Source organism: Somniosus microcephalus, unplaced genomic scaffold (assembly GCF_052327205.1).
Source record: "Somniosus microcephalus isolate GS21.2 unplaced genomic scaffold, FLI_Smic_1.0 unresolved_chr8, whole genome shotgun sequence".
NCBI classification, from domain to species: Eukaryota; Metazoa; Chordata; class Chondrichthyes; order Squaliformes; family Somniosidae; genus Somniosus; species Somniosus microcephalus.
The window spans coordinates 1,580,824-1,588,939 of record NW_028225186.1 but is presented as its reverse complement, the minus strand read 5'-3'; positions in this window follow the sequence as shown (position 1 = coordinate 1,588,939).

The window sequence follows — 8,116 nt, the reverse complement described above, 5'->3', positions numbered from 1 at the left end:
AGATAGCACTAGGAAGCCGTTTCTGCTAAAGGAGTATGAGCAGCTAGTGGTCAAATTAAAAAACAAAACCTCAAGGGTAATAATAGCTGAGCCACGAGCGAATTTGGCTACGACAAATAAAATTAGAGAGTTAAATGCGTGGCTCAAAGACTGGTGTGGGAGAAATGGGTTTTGCTTCCTGGGACACTGGCACCAGTACTGGGGCAGGAGGGAGCTTTTCCGTTGGGACGGGCTTCAATTGGCCAGTGCTGGGGCTAGAGTCCTGGCGGATCATTTAACTAGGGCTGTAGAGAGGACTTTAAACTAACTAGTCGGGGGGAGGTTCCTAGAGAGCAAATAATAAAAATGACAACAGAGCAGGTCATAGATTTAGGTAGTGGGGAAATTAAAAACCAGAGCGTGTCAGGAAGGGGCAGAAGGTATGGAGTAAAAGGTAAAGTAATAAAAAGGGCAAAAGCAGGAACTAAGTGTCACATAACATATTTGAAACTTCTCTATCTGAATGCACGTAGCATTCGTAAGAAAATAGACGAGTTAATGGCACAAATAACTATATATGGGTATGATCTTGTGGCCATTACAGAAACATGGCTGCAGGGTGACAACGCCTGGGAATTAAACATGCCAGGTTATTTAACGATCAGGAAGGACAGGCAGGAAGGAAGGGGAGGTGGGGTGGCTATGTTAATAAAGGAAGGAATCACTTTAATACAGAGAAATGATATTGGGTCAAAAGCTCAGGATAATGAAACAGTTTGGATGGAGGTAAGGAATAATAAGGGGAAAAAAACACTAGTGGGCGTAGTCTATAGGCCTCCAAACAGTTGCAACTTTTTTGGACGGAGTATCAATCAGGAGATAGTTGAGGCTTGTAGTAAGGGAACTTCTATAATTATGGGGGATTTTAACTATCATATGAATTGGACAAATCAAATTGGGTAGGGCTGCCTTGAGGATGAGTTCATTGAGTGTATTAGGGATGGGTTTCTTGAGCAGTATGTAACTGAACCGACCAGGGGGCAAGCAACCTTAGATCTGGTCCTGTGTAACGAGACAGGATTAATTTAAAATGTCCTAGTAAAGGATCCCCTTGGAATGAGTGATCATAACATGGTTGAATTCCATATTCAATTAGAGGGTGAGAAGGTTGGATCTCAAACAAGCGTGCTAAGCTTGAATAAAGGAGAGTATGAAGGTATGAGAGCGGAATTGAGTAGAGCGGATTGGGATAATAGATTAAAGGGTAAGACGATACATGATCAGTGGTGTACATTTAAGGAGTTACTTTACAACTTCCAAAAAAAATATATTCCACTGAGAAGAAAAGGGTGTAAAAGAAAAGACAGCCATCCGTGGCTAAGTAAAGAAATTAAGGATCGTATTCGACTAAAAACAAGGGCATATAAGGTAGCCAAATCTAGTGGGAGGATAGAGGATTGGGAAAACTTTAAAAGACAGCAAAAAATAACAAAAAGATTGATTAAGAAAGGGAAGATAGATTATGAAAGTAAATTAGCAAAAATATAAAAACAGATAGTAAGAGTTTTTATAGGTATATAAAAAGAAAAAGGGTGGCTAATGTAAATGTTGTTCCCTTAGATGATGAGACCGGGAAAATAATGGTGGGAAATATGGAGATGGCAAAAACACTGAATGAATATTTTGTATCAGTCTTTACAGTAGAGGACACTAAGAATATCCCAACACTGCACAAACAGGGGGCTAAAGGGGGGGAGGAGCTAAGCACGATCAAAATCACTAAGGAAGTGGTACTCGGTAAAATAATGGGACTCAAGGCGGATAAATCACCTGGACCTGATGGCTTACATCCTAGGGTCTTGAGGGAAGTGGCGGTAGGGATTGTGGATGCATTGGTAATAATTTCCAAAACTCCCTGGACTCAGCAAAGGTCCCGGCAGACTGGAAAACTGCTAATGTAACACCCTTATTTAAAAAGGGCAGTAGACAGAAGGCTGGAAACTATAGACCGGTTAGCCTAACATCTGAGGAAGGTATAATTTTGGAATCCATTATTAAGGAGACAGTAACAGGACATTTGGATAATCATAATTTAATAGGTCAAAGTCATCATGGTTTTATGAAGGGGAAGTCATGTTTGACAAATTTGCTGGAGTTCTTTGAGGAAGGAACATATAGGGTGGATCAAGGGCAACCAGTGGACGTAGTGTATTTAGACTTCCAAAAGGCATTTGACAAGGTGCCACACAAAAGATTATTGCTTAAGATAAAAAAATCACGGGATTGGGTTAATATTCTGGCATGGATAGATATTGGCTATCTAACAGAAGGCAGAGAGTTGGGATAAATGGTTCATTCTCAGACTGTCAATCAGTAACTAGTGGTGTTCCGCAGGCGTCATTGCTGGGTCCCCAACTCTTTACAATCTATATTAACGATTTGGAGGAGGGGACCGCGTGTAATATATCAAAGTTTGCAGATGATACTAAGATGGGAGGGAAAGTAGTGAGTGAGGAGGACATAAAAAACCTGCGAGGGGACATAGACAGGCTAAGTAAGTGGGCAGAGATTTGGCAGATGGAATACAATACAGGAAAGTGTGAGGTTATGCACTTTGGCAGGAAAAATCGTACAGCAAGTTATTATCTTAATGGCAAGAAACTTGAAAGTACTGAAGTGCAAAGGGATCTGGGGGTCCTGGTGCACGAAACTCAATAGGTTAGAATGCAGGTGCAGCAAGTGATTAAGAAGGCAAATGGAATGTTGACTTTCATTGCTAGAGGGAGGGAATATAAAAATAGGGAGGTATTGCTTCAGTTGTACAAGGTATTGGTGAGACCGCACCTGGAATCCTGCATACAGTTTTGGTGTCCATACATAAGAAGAGACATACTTGCTCTCGAGTCAGTACAAAAACGTTCACTCGGTTAATCCCGGGGATGAGGGGATGGACATATGAGGAGAGGATGTGTAGATTGGGATTCTACTCATTGGAGTTCAGAAGAATGAGAGGCGATCTTATTGAAACATATAAGATTGTGAAAGGTTTGGATCGGGTGGATGCAGGGAGGATGTTCCTGATGATGGGTGAAATTAGAACTAAGGGGCATAGCCTTAGAATAAGGGGCTGCTCTTTCAAAACTGAGATGAGGAGGAACTACTTCACTCAGAGGGTGGTAGGTCCATGGAATATGCTGCTCCAAAAAGCTGTAGAAGCTACATCATTACATAAATTTAAAACAAAAATAGACAGATTCCTAGAAGTAAAGGGAATTAAGGGTTACGGGGAGCGGGCAGGAATTTGGACATAAGTCTCGGTTCGGATCCGACATGGCCCTGTGGGTAGCGGAGCGGTCCCAGGGGCCGTGTAGCCTGATCCTGCTCCTATTTCGTGTGTCTAATTCTTTTAGATTCAGGAGATGTTTCTGTGATAGTAGATTGGCGGTTAGGATCAGATCAGCCATGATCTTATTGAATGGTGGAGCAGGCTCGAGGGGCCGATTGGCCTACTCCTGCACCTATTTCTTATGTTCTTATGTTCTTAAAGGGTCTGATGAAAGGGAGGAACTGAAAGAAATCAGTATTTGTAGGGAAATGGTGTTAGGGAAATTGACGGGATTGAAGGCCGATAAATCCCCAGGGGCTGATAATCTACATCCTAGGGTACTTCAGGAAGTGGCCTTAGAAATAGTAGATGCATTACTGATCATCTTCCAACATTCGATGGAATCTGGAACAGTACCCATAGATTGGAGGGTAGCTAATGTTACCACACTATTCAAAACAGGTGGTAGAGAGAAAAATGGGAATTACAGACCGGTAAACCTGACATCGGTAGTGGGGAAATGCTAGAGTCCATTATAAAAGATGTAATAGCAGAGCGCTTGGAAAACAGTGACAGGATCGGACAAAGTCAACATGGATTTACAGAAGGTAAATCATGCTTGACTAATCTACTGGAATTTTTTGAGGATGTTACTGCTAAAATAGATAATGGAGAACCAGTGGATGTGGTGTATTTGGACTTTCAAAAGGCTTTCGATAAGGTCCCGCATAAGAGATTAGCGTGTAAAGTTAAGGCACGTGGGATTGGGGGCAAGGTATTGACTTGGATAGAGAACTGGTTGGCAGACAGAAAGCAAAGAGTTGGAATAAATGGTTCTTTTTCCGAGCGGCAGGCAGTGACTGGTGGGGCACAGCAGGGATTGGTCTTTGGACCCCAGCTATTCACAATATATACTAATGATCTAGACAAGGGAGCTGGATGTAATATTGCTAGCACTTTCATTGCTAGAGGGAGGGAATATAAAAATAGGGAGGTATTGCTTCAGTTGTACAAGGTATTGGTGAGACCGCACCTGGAATCCTGCATACAGTTTTGGTGTCCATACATAAGAAGAGACATACTTGCTCTCGAGTCAGTACAAAAACGTTCACTCGGTTAATCCCGGGGATGAGGGGATGGACATATGAGGAGAGGATGTGTAGATTGGGATTCTACTCATTGGAGTTCAGAAGAATGAGAGGCGATCTTATTGAAACATATAAGATTGTGAAAGGTTTGGATCGGGTGGATGCAGGGAGGATGTTCCTGATGATGGGTGAAATTAGAACTAAGGGCCATAGCCTTAGAATAAGGGGCTGCTCTTTCAAAACTGAGATGAGGAGGAACTACTTCACTCAGAGGGTGGTAGGTCCATGGAATATGCTGCCCCAAAAAGCTGTAGAAGCTACATCATTACATAAATTTAAAACAAAAATAGACAGATTCCTAGAAGTAAAGGGAAGTAAGGGTTACGGGGAGCGGGCAGGAATTTGGACATAAGTCTAGGTTCGGATCGGACATGGCCCTGTGGGTAGCGGAGCGGTCCCAGGGGCCGTGTAGCCTGATCCTGCTCCTATTTCGTGTGTCTAATTCTTTTAGATTCAGGAGATGTTTCTGTGATAGTAGATTGGCGGTTAGGATCAGATCAGCCATGATCTTATTGAATGGTGGAGCAGGCTCGAGGGGCCGATTGGCCTACTCCTGCACCTATTTCTTATGTTCTTATGTTCTTAAAGGGTCTGATGAAAGGGAGGAACTGAAAGAAATCAGTATTTGTAGGGAAATGGTGTTAGGGAAATTGACGGGATTGAAGGCCGATAAATCCCCAGGGGCTGATAATCTACATCCTAGGGTACTTCAGGAAGTGGCCTTAGAAATAGTAGATGCATTACTGATCATCTTCCAACATTCGATGGAATCTGGAACAGTACCCATAGATTGGAGGCTAGCTAATGTTACCACACTATTCAAAACAGGTGGTAGAGAGAAAAATGGGAATTACAGACCGGTAAACCTGACATCGGTAGTGGGGAAATGCTAGAGTCCATTATAGAGATAGGAACAGGAGTAGGCCATTCGGCCCTTCGAGCCTGCTCCGCCATTCAATGAGATCATGGCTGATCTTCGTCTGAGATCATAGCTGATCTTACCAGTTCAGTACCCCGTCCCCGCCTTTTCTCCGTAACCCTTAATCCCCTTAGCCTTCAGAAATATATCCAATTCTCTCTTGAAAATATTTATTGAATTAGCCTTCACAGCCCTCTGTGGCAGGGAATTCCACAGGCTCACCACTCTTTGAGTGAAGAAATTCTTCCTCATCTCTGTTTTAAATGATTTGCCCGCTATTTTTAGACTGTGGCCCCTGGTTCTGTGCTCCCCGGCCATTGGAAACATTCTCTCTGAATTCAGCCTGTCCAGGCCTGCCATAATTTTATATGTTTCGATGAGATCCCCTCTCAATCTTCTAAACTCCAGTGAGTACAAGCCCAAACTATTTAATCTCTCTTCGTAGGTCATTCCCGCCATTCCAGGTATCAGCCTGGTGAATCGCCGTTGCACTCTTTCCATGGCAAGAACATCCTTCCGCAGATGGGGCGACCAAAACTGTACACAATACTCCAGATGCGGTCTCACCAGCACCTTGTACAGCTGTAGTAAGGTATCCCTATTCCTATACTCGAACCCCCTTGATATGAAGGCCAACATACCATTTGCCTTCTTGATCGCCTGTTGCACCTGCATGCTCTCCTTCAGTGACTGGTGCACAAGAACACCCAGGTCCCTCTGCACTTCCCCATCTCCCAATCTATTGCCATTTAGATAATAATCTACCCTCCTGTTTTTACCCCCAAAGTGGATAACCTCGCATTTATCCACATTATAGTGCATCTGCCACGTATCCGCCCATTCCCCCAACCTGTCCAAATCGCACTGTAGCCTCCTGACATCCTCATCAGAGCCCACCCCTCCTCCTAGTTTAGTGTCGTCAGGGAATTTGGAAATATTGCATCCAATTCCCTGATCCAGATCATTTATATATATTGTGAACAGCTGGGGTCCCAGGACAGATCCTTGCGGCACCCCGCTGGTCACTGCCTGCCACTCCGAAAACGAGCCGTTTATTCCAACTCTCTGTTTTCTATCCGCCAGCCAGTTCTCTATCCACGTTAATACTTTGCCCCCAATCCCATGAGCCTTAATTTTGCATGATAATCTTTTGTGTGGAACCTTATCGAAGGCTTTCTGGAAGTCAAGGTACACCACATCCACTGGCTCTCCCCCATCTATTTTACCAGTTACTTCCTCAAAAAATTCCAGCAGATTAGTCAAACACGATTTACCCTTTGTAAATCCATGTTGACTCTGTCCGATCCTTTCCCCATTTGTCAAGTGCTCCGCTATTTTATCCTTAATAATGGACTCTAGCATTTTGCCCACAACCGATGTAAGGCTTACTGGTCTATAATTCCCTGCTTTCTCTCTACCCCCCTTTTTAAATATTGGGGTAACATTAGCTACCCTCCAATCCACGGGTACTGTTCCCGAGTCAATGGAGTTCCGGAAGATGATCCTTAGAGCATCTGCTATCTCCAGGGCCACCTCCTTAAGTACCCTAGGATGTAGTTTATCAGGCCCCGGGGATTTGTCGGCCTTCAGTCCCCTCAACTTACCCAACACCATATCCCTAGAGATACTAATTTCTGTCAGCTCCTCCCTCTCATTAGTCCCTATGTTTGCCGATATTCCTGGGAGGTTATTTGTGTCCTCCTTTGTGAATACAGAACCAAAGTATGAGTTTAATTGGTCTGCCATTTCCTTATTCTCCATTATATATTCTCCCGAATCGGACTGCAAGGGACCGACTTGGGATTTTACCAGTCTTTTCCTCCTGATATACCGATAAAAGCTTTTGCAGTCTGTCTTTATGTTTGCTGCAAGTTTACTTTCGTATTCTATTTTCCCCTTCCTGATTAATCCCTTTGTCCTCTTTTGCTGTATCCTGTACTGCCCCCAATCTTCCGGTCTGGTGCTTTTTTTTGCCAGTTGATATGCCCTTTTTTTTGATTTTATGCTGTCCCTAATTTCCCTCGTTATCCACGGTTGAGTCACCTTTTTATGTTTATTTTTATGCCAAACCGGTATAAACATGTTCTGGAATTCTTCCATTCTATCTTTGAATGCTTGCCATTGTCTCTCCACTGTCAATCCCCCCAGAAACACCACCCAATCAATCTTACCCAATTCCCGTCTCATACCCTCGTAATTCCCTTTATTTAAGTTCTGGACCTTAGTCTCTGATTCAATTTCCTCACTCTCCATCTCGACTGAGAGCTCGATCATATTATGATCGCTCTGACCCAAGGGGCCTCGTACAAGAAGATTGCTGATAAGTCCCTTCTCATTGCACAATACCCAGTCTAAAATGGCCTGATCTCGAGTCGGCTCCTCGACATATTGGTCCAGATAACCGTCCCGAAAACATTCCAGGAATTCCTCCTCCTCAGAATTTTTACTAATTTGGGTAGTCCAATCAATATGTAAATTAAAGTCACCTATAAAAGATGTAATAGCAGAGCGCTTGGAAAACAGTGACAGGATCGGACAAAGTCAACATGGATTTACAGAAGGTAAATCATGCTTGACTAATCTACTGGAATTTTTTGAGGATGTTACTGCTAAAATAGATAATGGAGAACCAGTGGATGTGGTGTATTTGGACTTTCAAAAGGCTTTCGATAAGGTCCCGCATAAGAGATTAGCGTGTAAAGTTAAGGCACGTGGGATTGGAGGCAAGGTATTGACTTGGATAGG